Below are 17209 nucleotides of genomic sequence, written 5' to 3'. Positions count from 1 at the left end.
GGTGGGAGGCACTCCAAAGGCCCAAATGACGAGTTCTTTCCGTTCTTAACCCGACACAGAATAGCACCAAGTGTTTCAATGTTTCAGGTACTTGTGTGCAGCAACGACACATCGGATCCAAGTTTGCATTTGATGACCATGCCCGTAACCGCTCTTTGGTTTTAAACCCGTTCAGCCTAAAATACATGAACAGCCTTTGGGCGTACGGATCAGGAAATAATTAGATATATTTTTGTATGCTGTTATACGCCCGAGCTTCAAGTGGGGCCTCACACATTGATTTAGAGGACAATCTTTTGGAGCATGTTAAGTCCCAATCCGCACGCCATATTTTTGTTTTTGCCGCATTCGGGTCGCCTTGGAGAACCTCAGGCTGGATATCGTACTCAAACATTAGGACTTCGCAGCGTCTCATCCACATTGACAAGACATCAGGACCAGAAGAGGTGGCACCATGTAAAACTTCAAATTGTGGAATTTGTTTGCATGTTTTTGTTTTGCGATAGAGTGATAACAAATTCCAACAAACTCTCGCATGGATTGAAATTAGTGATAATTCGTATCTTATGGATGTCGTTGCTGTTCCTTTCGGTAAGTTGAGAACTTTGGACCAGAAGATATTCTCAAGCGTGGACCATACCTCCCATGTGCAGCCCAATGCATTTTCTGCCCCGTACGTTAGTATAGGTATAACCTTTTGTTCCTAGAATTGTAAAACTGCATTGAGAGAAAATTTCCCATATCTATTGTTTATCACCAGCGCTTGATACGCTGGTTGCTTGCATTTCCATTTAGTCTCAATTATCCACGGGTCGTCATTAAGACAGGAACTGATCATCATTCAAAGGTATTTCACACTGGGCGAAATCGTCAGTTTTTCTTGACCCAATGATCATGCTGGTCTTTTTGCAAGCCTTGTCTTGCCGCTTTTCAGATCTTTAAGGACCAGTATTTCACACTTCTTTGTGTTAATAAGCAGATGGTTATCAACCACATATTGTTGGATAGCATTGATTTTCCTCTGTAATCCAATGGGTGTTAAGTCCAGCAATATGAGATCATCCGCATAGAGAAGCCAACTTAGCAGAGATTTGTGCATCTTTGGGGGAAAGGTGTTTATAGCGTCAAAGGACTTCCTGATGTCAGAAATAAACAGGCTAAATATCGCTGCCGCTAGTGGGCAGCCCTGCTTAACCCCTTTGAAAGTGTTGATCGATTGAGACAGCGTACCCGTTTGGTCCAAGCGTACCCGGATTGAAGTTCCCGTGTGTAATTCTTTTATTGCAGCCACTAGATCTTTCGGGCAACCCCATGCACGCATTTTGTTCCATAAGCGTGCGCGATCTATCGTGTCAAACGCATAGGAAAAGTCAATGAAGGCGAGGTATACCACGGTTTTAGATCTAATTGCCTCCATTTTTTTTTTCATAACAACATTTTATTTGGTTTTACATATAAGCAATGTATATATCACAACAGCAATCGCAGAACAGCAATCATACAATATGAGTTTTAGCAAAAGCGACTCATGGGAGGGCCGGAGTGCAGCGAGCAAAAGTGTTAGACTGGCCGGTACTGATCATGGATTGTCCTGTCCTTTTCCGCCGGGCAGGTTGTGGGGCGCTGGATAGCTATAGTGTGAGGTCTTGGTGCAATACAGTGGGCTGCTTTGGAGCCATCTTGTTAACGGAGGCCTCCTGGTGAGGGCCGGGAACCTGGCGGCATAGTCCATGAATGGGCCCCATATGTTTAAAGTTCTATTCAGGAAGCCTGTCCGGATCGCAGTGATTCTTTCGGCCACCACTATATCCCAGCATTTCGCCCACCAAAGTGCAACGGAGGGGCCCTCTTTATTTTTCCACACACGTGCCATTGCTATTTTTGCTGCTAGGAGTAGATGCGTGCATAGTCTGGGGATTTGGCCTGAGATTGGGAGTGCTCCATCGCCCGTGTCTCCAAGAAGGACGATTCCAGGGTCCCATGGGATGGTTAGGCCCGATATCTCCTTGATGTGTTTGAGTATCTCTTTCCAATAGATTTCCGCTTTCGGGCATGACCACACCATGTGTAGCAGAGATCCGGTAGTCGGACACCCACGCCAACAAGTTCCGGGAATGGTTGGGTGGGTCTTGTTGATTTGGGCGGGGGTTATATAGTACCTGTAGCAGAGTTTATAGCCCCCTTCTCTATCTGTGATGCATTGAGAGCTTTTGTGTAACCTGGCCCAGATTTTCCCCCATTCCTCGACTTCAATTTCTTTTCCCAGGTCCTTTTCCCATTCGATCATGTATCTTTCCTTTTTCGTGGGGTCTGCCCTGTCTAGGAGCCGATACAGGGTCGAGATTCTACCCTTGCTTGTAGGGGTTGTTAATGATAGTTCTAAGGCTGTTAGTTCTCTGGAGCATTTCTCCCTGGTTACTCTGTTGGATATCCAGTGTCGGATTTGGGCGTAGTGGAATCTCTCCCCTTCGCCCACACCGAATTTTTCTTTGCATCTTTCAAATGAGATAGGTGCTCCTGTCTTCAGGAAGTCACTGGTTTTATGTAAGCCACCTGTTATCCAGGGTTGGAAGTCATGAGCCGATAGACCTGGGGAGAAATCGGGGTTGTTCCATATGGGAGTCAGGGGGCCTAGCGGGGCGCGGATGTGCCATTTCCGGGCAGCTTCCTTCCAGCAGCGGGCTGTCGCTATTGTTGGCAGCAGCGGGCCACTATTTGCTTGTGGTTTTATGGGTGGCAGGTGTGGGAGGGATGATGGCGCTACTGACACCAAGATTCTTCGATGTGTGTCCACTTCGGCTTATCTGTTTCTTGGGCCCATGTGAAGGCGTGAGAGAGTTGCGCTGCCAGCGTGTATCTAGCAAGATCCGGAACTCCCAAACCACCCTGTGGAATTCCCCTCATCATTATTCGTTTGGCTATGCAAGGTTTTTTACCCCCCATACGAATGCTTGGATTTGCTTTTGCAGGGCTGCGAGGGCTGGGCCCGGAATGTTGATTGGGAGTGCTGTACAATGGTATAGCCATCTGGGGATCAGGTTCATTTTGATGGCTGTGATTCTGCCAAACCATGATATTTGCTGTGGCTTCCACCTTTTGAGATCTTTTTGAAGATCTTTGATCAGTTGCGGGAAGTTGCATGAGTATAGGCGCAGTGGGTCGTTGGGGATGCGAACACCGAGATAGTCGATTGGGCCTGATGACCATGGGATCGGCATTAGGAGGCTGAGATTGTCTTTTTCCTGTTTAGAGAGATTCACCGGTAATGCTACGGATTTGGATAGGTTTACCCTGAACCCTGATAGAGTCCCGAATTCTGAAATTTCATCCCATATAGCACCTAGGGACGATGCCAGGTTTGTTGCCGTTATTAGAACATCGTCAGCGTACAGCGCAATTTTATATTCATGGCCTCACACAGACAACCCACTTATGTTCGTATTTTGCCAAATTCTTGCTGCAAAGTGCTCCATAGAGAGAGTGAAGATTAGGGGGGAGAGTGGGCAACCCTGTCTAGTGCCCCTGGATATGTGGATTTTGCTGGATCCTGTGCTGTTGACCCGCAACTGTGTGGTGGGAGAGTGGTAGTTAGCCATTACCCATGTGGTAAAATTCGGCCCAAAGCCCATGTGTGTCAGAACTGCCCGGATGTAACCCCAATCAACCAGGTCAAAGGCCTTTTGTGCGTCTAAGGATATTGCGGCCATTCCTACCTTTAGTTTGTGGGCGCTCTCGATAATGTCGATCGTCCTTCTGATATTGTCATGGGTACTTCTCCCAGGGATGAATCCCGTTTGGTCTTGATCAATTAGGGTTGGTAGGGCTGGAGCTAGTCTGTTGGCCATTACTTTGGCAAACATCTTCCCGTCGATGTTTAGGAGTGAGATGGGGAGATACGAGGCAGCTAGTTCGGGGTCTTTTCCCGGTTTGTGTAGCAGGATTGTGATGGATTCAGCCATCGATTCGGTTGTTGACTTAAGTTTCTTACACCCATTTCTTTCATTCATTGTGTTGCCAAGGTTTTTTTCTGAAGCGATTTTGGGTTGAAATAGTCTATGTTCAGGTCGCCACAAAGTACCCTTCTTGGTCGACCAATAGGCGATCTATGACACTTGAAACTGCGTCAATGAACACATGTGTTCCAGCCCTCGCATGGTTCCAATATAAGTTTAAAATGGCCACTTGTTCTTTGCTGCGGGAATGTTTGACCAATTTGACGATTGTTGATTCCTGGATGAAGGGAGAGTGATTTACAGAATTGGCAATGCTGTATCCAGATGATCGTCTTACCAAGGTTATAAGACCTGCCATAGGGCGACCCTTCTCCAATTTTATGGCAGGGTTTAATGCTATCTCAAAGTCTGGTGTAACAGGGATACCACTTAACCAGGTCTCTTGAAGGCAGGCTATATCCAACCCTCCCAACCACTCAGTGTTCATCAAGTGAGTAAAACCATGCGTATTCCAGGATCCTAATACACAATGCTGCAAGGCGACACCCTTCTGGTATTATTGGTGAGAGTTGTTGTTTAAGGTGTCAGCCAGCCATTGCCAGTCATGTGTTGAGCCATGAATGTGACTAGTTATTGGAGGATCGGCGCTGAGGCGCCTGGTTGCATTTTGCCTTGTATAGTTATAGTGAGTCTCTCGCTTCCGTCCTCAAGTACAGAGCTTTTGTCTTCGACAAACGAGATCCGTTTCTTTCCGTGTAGCACTGTTCTATCTTTAGGACCATCTTCGCAAGGCGTATTGCAAATTGTCGTAGTTAAGCCAGTCAGCCGGGTATGAACTCTTTCAGTTGATGGCGCTGATGGTTTAAGTAGAGTTGAGAGTCGTGATGCAGGAAGGTCAATCCCATTCTGACCCTTACGAGGAGACACAGACTGACCATCGTCTAATTTATAGACAACAAAGCCCAATGATAAAAGAGACACATTTGCTTCCAGAATAGAACCAGCTATTAAAGTTGAGGTGACATGCAGTACCACTTTGTCATTTTGTCGCTCATCCGGAAATTCGACAAACTTTAAGTCCTCAGTGGTAACGGCACGTAAACTAGGTACGTGGTGTAGTAGGTTAATGATGTTGCGTCTTTTTAAGATCAAATTGTCAGACGTTTTAACCTCTCGACCAATAGTCTAACTATTTAAATTTAACTCGTCCAATGGTCTGATTCTCCTACAGTTCATTCTCGTTCTGGTCATCAGTCCCCCCTCATTACAGGGTACTCAGGGCAGGTCCCAATTATCTTGTTTCGTTTTTCCTGCAAAGTCTGGAAAGTCGGGCTCTTTAGTTTTTCAATCATAGGCGCTATTGATGTTTTCAATTTGTGGGGGAAGGACGTACTTTCGAACGGCTGCACTGGTTTAGCCTGACAGACGACAGGGTGCTCTAGATAGGTTCCGTTTATCCTGCTTCATTTTTCCTGCAGTGTCTGGAAAATTGGACTCTTTAGTTTCTCAGTCGTGGGCACTATTGGTGTTATCACTTCAAGGATGAGGGATGAACTTTCAAGAGGCTGCACTGTTTCAACCTGGCATACGGCAGCAACTCTTGCCTTCGGTGCTTCTTTATCGAGAACGACAATTCTGCCGTCTGTCCGACCGTTTCCCACGTTCAAAACTTTGAGTAAGGCCTCACTGGTGATTTGCATAAACAATAGGTGTATCCTACCCTTATTTAACACAATCTAAGTTGAACTAAATTCTGGGGGAGCAAACACTCGACAATTTCTTTTCAGGAATGCTGTAAGTTGTATCAATCCACTAATGCTGGCATTTATCACACGTTATAGTGAGATTGAGCTGGTTGGAGGGAGAAAAGAACAATCCTATAGTCACCTATAATTTTTGACAGATTGGGGATAATAAATGGAGTAGTGAATTGGAAAAGTAATTTAGTCCAAAACTTTTGTGCATTTTCTTAAAATCTGTATTAATTTCTTCAAAGTGCATTATATCAATTCAAAAAACACAATCATTCAACTTCATGATTCATTGTACAGAGAAATGGAGAAATCATGGACATTTTTCAAAACATTTAAACAACATGACAAACCAAAATTGAAATTTCAGCAAAATGTTCTTATAAATTCAATAAAGGAAAAAATTAGGGGGAGGGGGAAACTTTTAAAGTAGTTGCGCCTAAGTATACAGGAAGTCTTTTCAAGTTGATTCCTTTCAAGACAGTTCATTTGTCCATAAGATTGGCTTGATCTTTACTCTGGGCTTCTGTGTTACCCAATATGTGGGTCTTTATGAGGTAAAATAATTCTTTGCCAACGTGATGCTTGGCGAGCTTCTCAAGCTGTTCACGTTTCGGCGGTCTTGCAGCTTTCGCATACATCCGCCTTCATCAGGGCATATTAGTTCAAGACTCTGTGTAAGTGTAGGAAAATAAAAAATAGAGATTGAAATTCTCCCTCGCATAACCTGTCAGAATAGTTCGGACACCATAATCTTACTTATGTATCTCTGCTCAAACGGCTGTGGTTTTACCTGCCGTTGCGCTTATCCCGAGGTCTGGGTTTGAGTGTGGTCCGGAAAGTCGAGACACCCCTTGTCCTCCTATGGGGCTGCTACTGTGCCTTGTTGCGGTGCTAGTCGGTTGGACTGGAATATCTGTGGTCCCTTCCTTGGTCCTAAAACTTGTGGATCTGTCAGGAGCCAAGAAGGTAACAGAAAAGGAGGAGAAAGAAAAAGAAGAGAGGGGGAATACTGATTAGTGCCTCATGTTGCGCTGGTCCCTTTGTGTGGGTATCTGGAAGTCACCAAAAGAGACATGCCTCAGGTCCTACCTGGTCCAAGGTAAGGAGTGGTGCCCGAATTCTGGGGTGGGCCGGGAGGACTGGGCGAGTGTATCTGTGGTCAAGTCCGTAGGGTGGCACTGGTGCTCTGTCGGAATCTTGTCATTGATAATCTGGATATTGCCAGAGTGGAACCTCGCGTATGCATCGGCCTGAAAAATATGTAAGCCAGTGGTTCTTGTCAAAAGCAATTAACTTAGTGGCTGGGTAAAGCATATGTATAGGATAATGGCTGTCCTACATAGCGTGTCCTAGTGAGGAGTTTTTAACTTAGGCTGCGTGGTGGCTTGGGAATGGTGGAAAGGGTGATATATCCCAGTATATGTGCGCGGGCCCCTTGGAAGTCTCCCGTATCTAAAGTGTATAAATAGTAGTTGGCATGATCTGAACCGCATGAAAGCACTTACTTCTGGGCCTTCTACAGCGACTCGCTAAATCAGAGCCGGCGAGCTCATCCGTGTCTCTTGTTGTCGGTATCGCTCTGTGTTGAGCGGCGTTCGTTGTCATGAACACGAAAGTCGTGTGCCTGATTGGAGCACGTGATCTCGGAGACATTGGTCACGTAAGGAATACTACCGTTGCTGGGAATTGTAGTCCAAGGCAAGAAGCTCTTGCTATTGGTCGCAGCGGGTTCACGATCCTCGCTGATTGGTGCTGGCAAAACCGGTAGTGCCCTGGTGTCTTGTTGGGCGCTTGGTATTGTATACGGTTGACTTGGTTTTTGGTGATTAGTGATCCTCCCGCTAATCCCGCTTACTGCTGTGGCTAGTCGCCATCGGGAAGCATTCGGAAGCAAGTTGAAATCGTCCTGTAAGTGTGACCTGCTGATATTGCTTACTGCGTAAGGTCTGAACGCTGCATCTTTATATCTGGAGTTGAGCCTGGGGCTGTACACTTGTCCTGTACTGTTATGTATGGGCGTATGCCTCCTTCGCCTATGTGCAATGGGTGATGTTATTAGGGGGTCCGAGCCTTTAATGTGTGACCGGATGGAACGCTTCGTTGAGTCCTTGGTGGTACGTATCTAAACGATGTATCCACCGTGATTCCTTGTACAGTAGACTGTTTAGAAGATCCGGTCCTCCTTTGACTTTTTCTAAAACCCACCATTTAATATCGTTAGGGGTATGTCTCACCTCCAGGAAGTGTGGGACCAGTGGTGCTGTCAATGTTTTGCACCTAATCTTCGACCTGTGCTCCGAAATTCTCAAATGCACAGATCTCATTGTTTGTCCGACATACTTCAAACCGCATGGACATTCGATGCAGTAGATAACTTGGGCACTTTTGCAGCTCGTGAAATCCTTCAGCATCCAGTTTCTTTGTCCAATCTTAAAAGATTTCATTTTCATGGTGAAACGACAGGCCACACAGTTGCCGCATGGATGATGTCCCTGTATAGGGCGTAGTGTTCTCTGTCCTATGCGGGAAGGTTCAGCTTGAAATAGTGAGTGTATTAAGTGTTCTTTCAAATTATTTGCCCTCTTATAGGCAAATCTGGGAGGTTCTTCCTCTGGAAGGTTTAGTTTGGCAATATGCCAATGTTTCTGGACAATTCTCTTTATTGCTGCTGTGTGTTTGCCATGTGTAATGGCACAAGTGAGCCTATCCTCTCCTTTGTTGGGTTCTTCTTCTCCTGTTTGTAGGAGCTGTTCTCTATTCATATTCAGGGCTCTCTTCATCGATTGATTTAGAAGTCTTTTGGGATAACCCCTTTCCTTTAGTCTTCCCGACAGGATCTCTGCATGAGTTCGGAAATCTTCTTTCTTTGTGCAGTTTCTGCGTATCCTTAAGAATTGACCGAATGGCAAATTTTGTTTAGTGTGCTTTGGGTGGTTGCTTGTGTGATGGAGAAGAGTATTCCTGTCTGTACTCTTCCGATGCAAATTACAAATAAGTTTGCCATTCAGGTGTTGGATCATAAGGTCAAGAAAAGTGATCTTGGATTTGTTATGTTCTATAGTGAACTGTATGTCGCTGTTACATGAGTTCAGCCATTCCCAGAATTGTAGAAGTTGATCCAGTTCCCCTGTCCAAATGAAGATTACATCCTCGATGTATCTGTACTAATGGTGTATCTGTTCTTTCCATTGGTTTTGTGGGGAAAACACATATTGTTCTTCGTATTTTGCCATGTATAAAATGGCCAGACCGGGGGCAAATGCGGCCCCCATCGCAGTGCCTTTAGTTTGAAGATACATCTGCTTATCGAATGTGAACAAATTCCTCTGGAGGGCTAAAGTCATTAGTTCAATAATGAAATTAGTTGGAACCCTGTCTTGTGTGGGGTTGCTGGTGAGCCACTCCCTAGTGCATTCAATAGCAGCTTCTTGCGGGATGTTGGAGTAAAGCGCTTTTATATCCATCGTGACCAGATATTGACTATCTGGGTCAAAGGGTAAGTTCTCAAATTTATTTATGGTATGTGCAGTATCCCTCAAGTATGTGTTCGTTTGGATGCTGAGTGGTTGCAGAAATTTGTCCACAAACTTACTCAGAGGTTCTAAGATCGACCCGCACCCTGAGACTATTGGTCTTCCTGGCGGGTTGGTTGAGCCCTTGTGTATCTTAGGTAAGGCGTAAAAGCATGGAGTTCTTCCCCCTGGTGTTGCAAGAAAATCTGCTTCCTTAGAGGAAATCCAATTCCGTTCCAGTGCATAATTAACTGCTTGTGATATTTCCAGATCTAGATCTTTCGTTGGATCTTTGCGGAGAATGGAATAACATTCACGATCTCCTAAGATGGCTAGTACCATTTTCTTATATTGCGTGGTGGTCATAATTACTGTCCCACCTCCCTTGTCCGCTGGCTTTATAATAATGTCCTTGTTGTTGCGTAAATCAAGGAGTGCTTGTTTTTCTGTCCTGGTTAGATTGTGGTATCCTCCAAAGTATCTGGTATTCTTGCTATCCTTTAGTTTGGTAAAATCTTGTAGGACGCATCTTTCAAACGTCAGAAGTTCATTAGGTGTCTGTCCATCTGTTGGGGTAAAAGTAGAGGATATATGTAGCCCTGTGTCTGTTGTTACATCCCCCTGATCCATTGGGTGTTCTTTGAAGTACGTCCAGAGTCTCACTTTCCTCAGAATTTTCGGATCTCCATTTCTGAGTCGTACCAGTCCGTATCTACGATAGGGACGAAGGAGAGGCCCTTCATGAGGACCGATATCTGGCCCTCTGTTAATTCGATATTGGCTAAATTAAAGATGGGTGACTGAAGATCGTCACTGTTTTGTGCAATTATCTCTGTCTCCCTCGCCTGGGTCGGTACCCTCGCCTTCCTCCTCTTTGGGTAGGTGCCCATTGGGGATAATCCCCATGGGGGATTGCCAAAACCCCCACCCCCTAAAAAAGGAAAGAACTGTGGTGGTAGGTATGGAAAGCTTGGTTGGGAAGCACTGGTTGGTTGTCGGGTTTGATCGTCTGAAGATGATCCACTGCTGGACCCTAAGAAATTCACCCCTCTGCGTCTATCACGTTGTGGTCTGATGGGTTGAGAACCCAATTGTGCACCTTGATTTAAGTTAGCCAGGTAGTTATCAGCGATGTAGGGGTACACTTTGTCTAATTGGAAATCCTTAATGTCTTTTTGTAATTTTTTGTTTTTCCTAGACAGTGTAGTGTTTTTAAAATCTTCAAAGGTTTGGTTTAGGTCTTCCAACTGTTTCTGTGCATCAGTGATGGTGGTGTTTGACTTGAATTTATTCTCCTCTGTTTCTAATTCTTTCTGCATATGGTGACTGATTTTTTGTGCTGTGTTGATTGTTAGGACCATTAAGTCCCGGCTGCACTTAGTGGCAATGTAACTGAAATTTGTCACATATTCTTTGTCGTCTAAAAATAGACATGGGGTGTTACGTACTATAAGTCTGTTCGGGATAATACTTGCTTTCAAATATTGCCTGAGGAAATGGGCATGTAATTCAGTTCTGAATGTTTTCTTTTTTAATCTTAGAATCTCATCCCCGGTATTACTGATCCCTCCTGTCGGGTCGTTACCGGTTGCTGAGTCAAAGAATGACGGCCCTTCTATTATGTCTCGTATCTGCTGTTCGGTAAAGCTTAGTGTAGCTTGTTCTGCCATTCCTTAATCTATGAAGGGGCAGAGATGAGTAAGAGACTACTATTTATATGGGAAAAATTCCTACATAGGGTTTGTACGGGTGTCTCGACTCCAGGCCTGTCACTGTGTAGCCCAGATATCTTTTCCTTGGGAGAGGTAAAAACTGCTTAGCGATGGACTGAAGGTTGTTGCAGAATTACTACACTGAAATGTCCTAACTATAGTGGTTAGTCCTTAGCAACTTGGGTTGCCCTTAATTGGTATAATCGTGAGCCCCCGTAGGGGTTCAAGGACGAGGCTGTATAGGGTAAGGATACTGAGCCCCAAATAACTGAAATCCATAAACAATAGGTGTATCCTACCCTTACTTAACACAATCTAAGTTGAACTAAATTCTGGGGGAGCAAACACTCGACAATTTCTTTTCAGGAATGCTGTAAGTTGTATCAATCCACTAATGCTGGCATTTATCACACGTTATAGTGAGATTGAGCTGGTTGGAGGGAGAAAAGAACAATCCTATAGTCACCTATAATTTTTGACAGATTGGGGATAATAAATGGAGTAGTGAATTGGAAAAGTAATTTAGTCCAAAACTTTTGTGCATTTTCTTAAAATCTGTATTAATTTCTTCAAAGTGCATTATATCAATTCAAAAAACACAATCATTCAACTTCATGATTCATTGTACAGAGAAATGGAGAAATCATGGACATTTTTCAAAACATTTAAACAACATGACAAACCAAAATTGAAATTTCAGCAAAATGTTCTTATAAATACAATAAAGGAAAAAATTAGGGGGAGGGGGAAACTCTTAAAGTAGTTGCCCCTAAGTATACAGGAAGTCTTTTCAAGTTGATTCCTTTCAAGACAGTTCATTTGTCCATAAGATTGGCTTGATCTTTACTCTGGGCTTCTGTGTTACCCAATATGTGGGTCTTTATGAGGTAAAAGAGTTCTTTGCCAACGTGATGCTTGGCGAGCTTCTCAAGCTGTTCACGTTTCGGCTGTCTTGCAGCTTTCGCATACATCCGCCTTCATCAGGGCATATTAGTTCAAGACTCTGTGTAAGTGTAGGAAAATAAAAAATAGAGATTGAAATACTCCCTCGCATAACCTGTCAGAATAGTTCTGACACCATAATCTTACTTATGTATCTCTGCTCAAACGGCTGTGGTTTTACCTGCCGTTGCGCTTATCCCGAGGTCTGGGTTTGAGTGTGGTCCGGAAAGTCGAGACACCCCTTGTCCTCCTATGGGGCTGCTACTGTGCCTTGTTGCGGTGCTAGTCGGTTGGACTGGAATATCTGTGGTCCCTTCCTTGGTCCTAAAACTTGTGGATCTGTCAGGAGCCAAGAAGGTAACAGAAAAGGAGGAGAAAGAAAAAGAAGAGAGGGGGAATACTGATTAGTGCCTCATGTTGCGCTGGTCCCTTTGTGTGGGTATCTGGAAGTCACCAAAAGAGACATGCCTCAGGTCCTACCTGGTCCAAGGTAAGGAGTGGTTCCCGAATTCTGGGGTGGGCCGGGAGGACTGGGCGAGTGTATCTGTGGTCAAGTCCGTAGGGTGGCACTGGTGCTCTGTCGGAATCTTGTCATTGATAATCTGGATATTGCCAGAGTGGAACCTCGCGTATGCATCGGCCTGAAAAATATGTAAGCCAGTGGTTCTTGTCAAAAGCAATTAACTTAGTGGCTGGGTAAAGCATATGTATAGGATAATGGCTGTCCTACATAGCGTGTCCTAGTGAGGAGTTTTTAACTTAGGCTGCGTGGTGGCCTGGGAATGGTGGAAAGGGTGATATATCCCAGTATATGTGCGCGGGCCCCTTGGAAGTCTCCCCTATCTAAAGTGTATAAATAGTAGTTGGCATGATCTGAGCCGCATGAAAGCACTTACTTCTGGGCCTTCTACAGCGACTCGCTAAATCAGAGCCGGCGAGCTCATCCGTGTCTCTTGTTGTCGGTATCGCTCTGTGCTGAGCGGCGTTCGTTGTCATGAACACGAAAGTCGCGTGCCTGATTGGAGCACGTGATCTCGGAGACATTGGACACGTAAGGAATACTACCGTTGCTGGGAATTGTAGTCCAAGGCAAGAAGCTCTTGCTATTGGTCGCAGCGGGTTCACGATCCTCGCTGATTGGTGCTGGCAGAACCGGTAGTGCCCTGGTGTCTTGTTGGGTGCTTGGTATTGTATACGGTTGACTTGGTTTTTGGTGATTAGTGATCCTCCCGCTAATCCCGCTTACTGCTGTGGCTAGTCGCCATCGGGAAGCATTCGGAAGCAAGTTGAAATTGTCCTGTAAGTGTGACCTGCTGATATTGCTTACTGCATAAGGTCTGAACGCTGCATCTTTATATCTGGAGTTGAGCCTGGGGCTGTACACTTGTCTGTACTGTTATGTATGGGCGTATGCCTCCTTCGGCTATGTGCAATGGGTGATGTTATTAGGGGGTCCGAGCCTCTAATGTGTGACCGGATGGAACGCTTTGTTGAGTCCTTGGTGGTACGTATCTAAACGATGTATCCACCGTGATTCCTTGTACAGTAGACTGTTTAGAAGATCCGGTCCTCCTTTGACTTTCTCTAAAACCCACCATTTAATATTGTTAGGGGTATGTCTCGCCTCCAGGAAGTGTGGGACCAGTGGTGCTGTCAATGTTTTGCACCTAATCTTCGACCTGTGCTCCGAAATTCTCAAATGCACAGATCTCATTGTTTGTCCGACATACTTCAAACCGCATGGACATTTGATGCAGTAGATAACTAGGGAACTTTTGCAGTTCGTGAAATCCTTCAGCATCCAGTTTCTTTGTCCAATCTTAAAAGATTTCATTTTCATGGTGAAACGACAGGCCACACAGTTGCCGCATGGATGATGTCCCTGTATAGGGCGTAGTGTTCTCTGTCCTATGCGGGAAGGTTCAGCTTGAAATAGTGAGTGTATTAAGTGTTCTTTCAAATTTTTTGCCCTCTTATAGGCAAATCTGGGAGGTTCTTCCTCTGGAAGGTTTAGTTTGGCAATATGCCAATGTTTCTGGACAATTCTCTTTATTGCTGCTGTGTGTTTGCCATGTGTAATGGCACAAGTGAGCCTATCCTCTCCTTTGTTGGGTTCTTCTTCTCCTGTTTGTAGGAGCTGTTCTCTATTCATATTCAGGGCTCTCTTCATCGATTGATTTAGAAGTCTTTTGGGATAACCCCTTTCCTTTAGTCTCCCCGACAGGATCTCTGCATGAGTTCGGAAATCTTCTTTCTTTGTGCAGTTTCTGCGTATCCTTAAGAATTGACCGAATGGCAAATTTTGTTTAGTGTGCTTTGGGTGGTTGCTTGTGTGATGGAGAAGAGTATTCCTGTCTGTACTCTTCCGATGCAAATTACAAATAAGTTTGCCATTCAGGTGTTGGATCATAAGGTCAAGAAAAGTGATCTTGGATTTGTTATGTTCTATAGTGAACTGTATGCCGCTGTTACATGAGTTCAGCCATTCCCAGAATTTTAGAAGTTGATCCAGTTCCCCTGTCCAAATGAAGATTACATCGTCGATGTATCTGTACTAATGGTGTATCTGTTCTTTCCATTGGTTTTGTGGGGAAAACACATATTGTTCTTCGTATTTCGCCATGTATAAAATGGCCAGACTGGGGGCGAATGCTGCCCCCATCGCAGTGCCTTTAGTTTGAAGATACATCTGCTTATCGAATGTGAACAAATTCCTCTGGAGGGCTAAAGTCATTAGTTCAATAATGAAATTAGTTGGAACCCTGTCTTGTGTGGGGTTGCTGGTGAGCCACTCCCTGGTGCATTCAATAGCAGCTTCTTGCGGGATGTTGGAGTAAAGCGCTTTTATATCCATCGTGACCAGATATTGAGTATCTGGGTCAAAGGGTAAGTTCTCAAATTTATTGATGGTATGTGCAGTATCCCTCAAGTATGTGTTCGTTTGGATGCTGAGTGGTTGCAGAAATTTGTCCACAAACTTACTCAGAGGTTCTAAGATCGACCCACACCCTGAGACTATTGGTCTTCCTGGCGGGTTGGTTGAGTCCTTGTGTATCTTAGGTAAGGCGTAAAAGCTTGGAGCTCTTCCCCCTGGTGCTGCAAGAAAATCTGCTTCCTTAGAGGAAATCCAATTCCGTTCCAGTGCATAATTAACTGCTTGTGATATTTCCAGATCTAGATCTTTCGTTGGATCTTTGCGGAGAATGGAATAACATTCACGATCTCCTAAAATGGCTAGTACCATTTTCTTATATTGCTTGGTGGTCATAATTACTGTCCCACCTCCCTTGTCCGCTGGCTTTATAATAATGTCCTTGTTGTTGCGTAAATCAAGGAGTGCTTGTTTTTCTGTCCTGCTTAGATTGTGGTATCCTCCAAAGTATCTGGTATTCTTGCTATCCTTTAGTTTGGTAAAATCTTGTAGGACGCATCTTTCAAACGTCAGAAGTTCATTAGGTATCTGTCCATCTGTTGGGGTAAAAGTAGAGGGTATATGTAGCCCTGTGTCTGTTGTTACGTCCCCCTGATCCATTGGGTGTTCTTTGAAGTACGTCCGGAGTCTCACTTTCCTCAGAAATTTTCGGATCTCCATTTCTGAGTCGTACCAGTCCGTATCTACGGTAGGGACGAAGGAGAGGCTCTTCATGAGGACCGATATCTGGCCCTCTGTTAATTCGATATTGGCTAAATTAAAGATGGGTGACTGAAGATCGTCACTGTTTTGTGCAATTATCTCTGTCTCCCTCGCCTGGGTCGGTACCCTCGCCTTCCTCCTCTTTGGATAGGTGCCCATTGGGGATATCCCCATGGGGGATTGCCAAAACCCCCACCCCCTAAAAAAGGAAAGAACTGTGGTGGTAGGTATGGAAAGCTTGGTTGGGAAGCACTGGTTGGTTTTCGGGTTTGATCGTCTGAAGATGATCCACTGCTGGACCCTGAGAAATTCACCCCTCTGCGTCTATCACGTTGTGGTCTGGTGGGTTGAGGACCCAATTGTGCACCTTGATTTAAGTTAGCCAGGTAGTTATCAACAATGTAGGGGTACACTTTGTCTAATTGGAAATCCTTAATGTCTTTTTGTAATTTTTTGTTTTTCCTAGACAGTGTAGTGTTTTTAAAATCTTCAAAGGTTTGGTTTAGGTCTGCCAACTGTTTCTGTGCATCAGTGATGGTGGTGTTTGACTTGAATTTATTCTCCTCTGTTTCTAATTCTTTCTGCATATGGTGACTGATTTTTTGTGCTGTGTTGATTGTTAGGACCATTAAGTCCCGGCTGCACTTAGTGGCAATGTAACTGAAATTTGTCACATATTCTTTGTCGTCTAAAAATATACATGGGGTGTTACGTACTATAAGTCCGTTCGGGATAATACTTGCTTTCAAATATTGCCTGAGGAAATGGGCATGTAATTCAGTTCTGAATGTTTTCTTTTTTAATCTTAGAATCTCATCCCCGGTATTACTGATCCCTCCTGTCGGGTCGTTACCGGTTGCTGAGTCAAAGAATGACGGCCCTTCTATTATGTCTCGTATCTGCTGTTCGGTAAAGCTTAGTGTAGCTTGTTCTGCCATTCCTTAATCTATGAAGGGGCAGAGATGAGTAAGAGACTACTATTTATATGGGAAAAATTCCCACATAGGGTTTGTACGGGTGTCTCGACTCCAGGCCTGTCACTGTGTAGCCCAGATAGCTTTTCCTTGGGAGAGGTAAAAACTGCTTAGCGATGGACTGAAGGTTGTTGCAGAATTACTACACTGAAATGTCCTAACTATAGTGGTTAGTCCTTAGCAAATTGGGTTGCCCTTAATTGGTATCATCGTGAGCCCCTGTAGGGGTTCAAGGACGAGGCTGTATAGGGTAAGGATACTGAGCCCAAATAACTGAAATCCATAAACAATAGGTGTATCCTACCCTTATTTACCACAATCTAAGTTGAACTAAATTCTGGGGGAGCAAACACTCGAAAATTTCTTTTCAGGAATGCTGTAAGTTGTATCAATCCACTAATGCTGGCATTTATCACACGTTATAGTGAGATTGAGCTGGTTGGAGGGAGAAAAGAACAATCCTATAGTCACCTATAATTTTTGACAGATTGGGGATAATAAATGGAGTAGTGAATTGGAAAAGTAATTTAGTCCAAAACTTTTGTGCATTTTCTTAAAATCTGTATTAATTTCTTCAAAGTGCATTATATCAATTCAAAAAACACAATCATTCAACTTCATGATTCATTGTACAGAGAAATGGAGAATCATGGACATTTTTCAAAACATTTAAACAACATGACAAACCAAAATTGAAATTTCAGCAAAATGTTCTTATAAATACAATA

This window comes from Ambystoma mexicanum, chromosome 6q (assembly GCF_040938575.1).
Source record: "Ambystoma mexicanum isolate Mex_15411 chromosome 6q, UKY_AmexF1_1, whole genome shotgun sequence".
Taxonomy (NCBI): domain Eukaryota; kingdom Metazoa; phylum Chordata; class Amphibia; order Caudata; family Ambystomatidae; genus Ambystoma; species Ambystoma mexicanum.
This window is presented reverse-complemented; position numbering follows the sequence as displayed.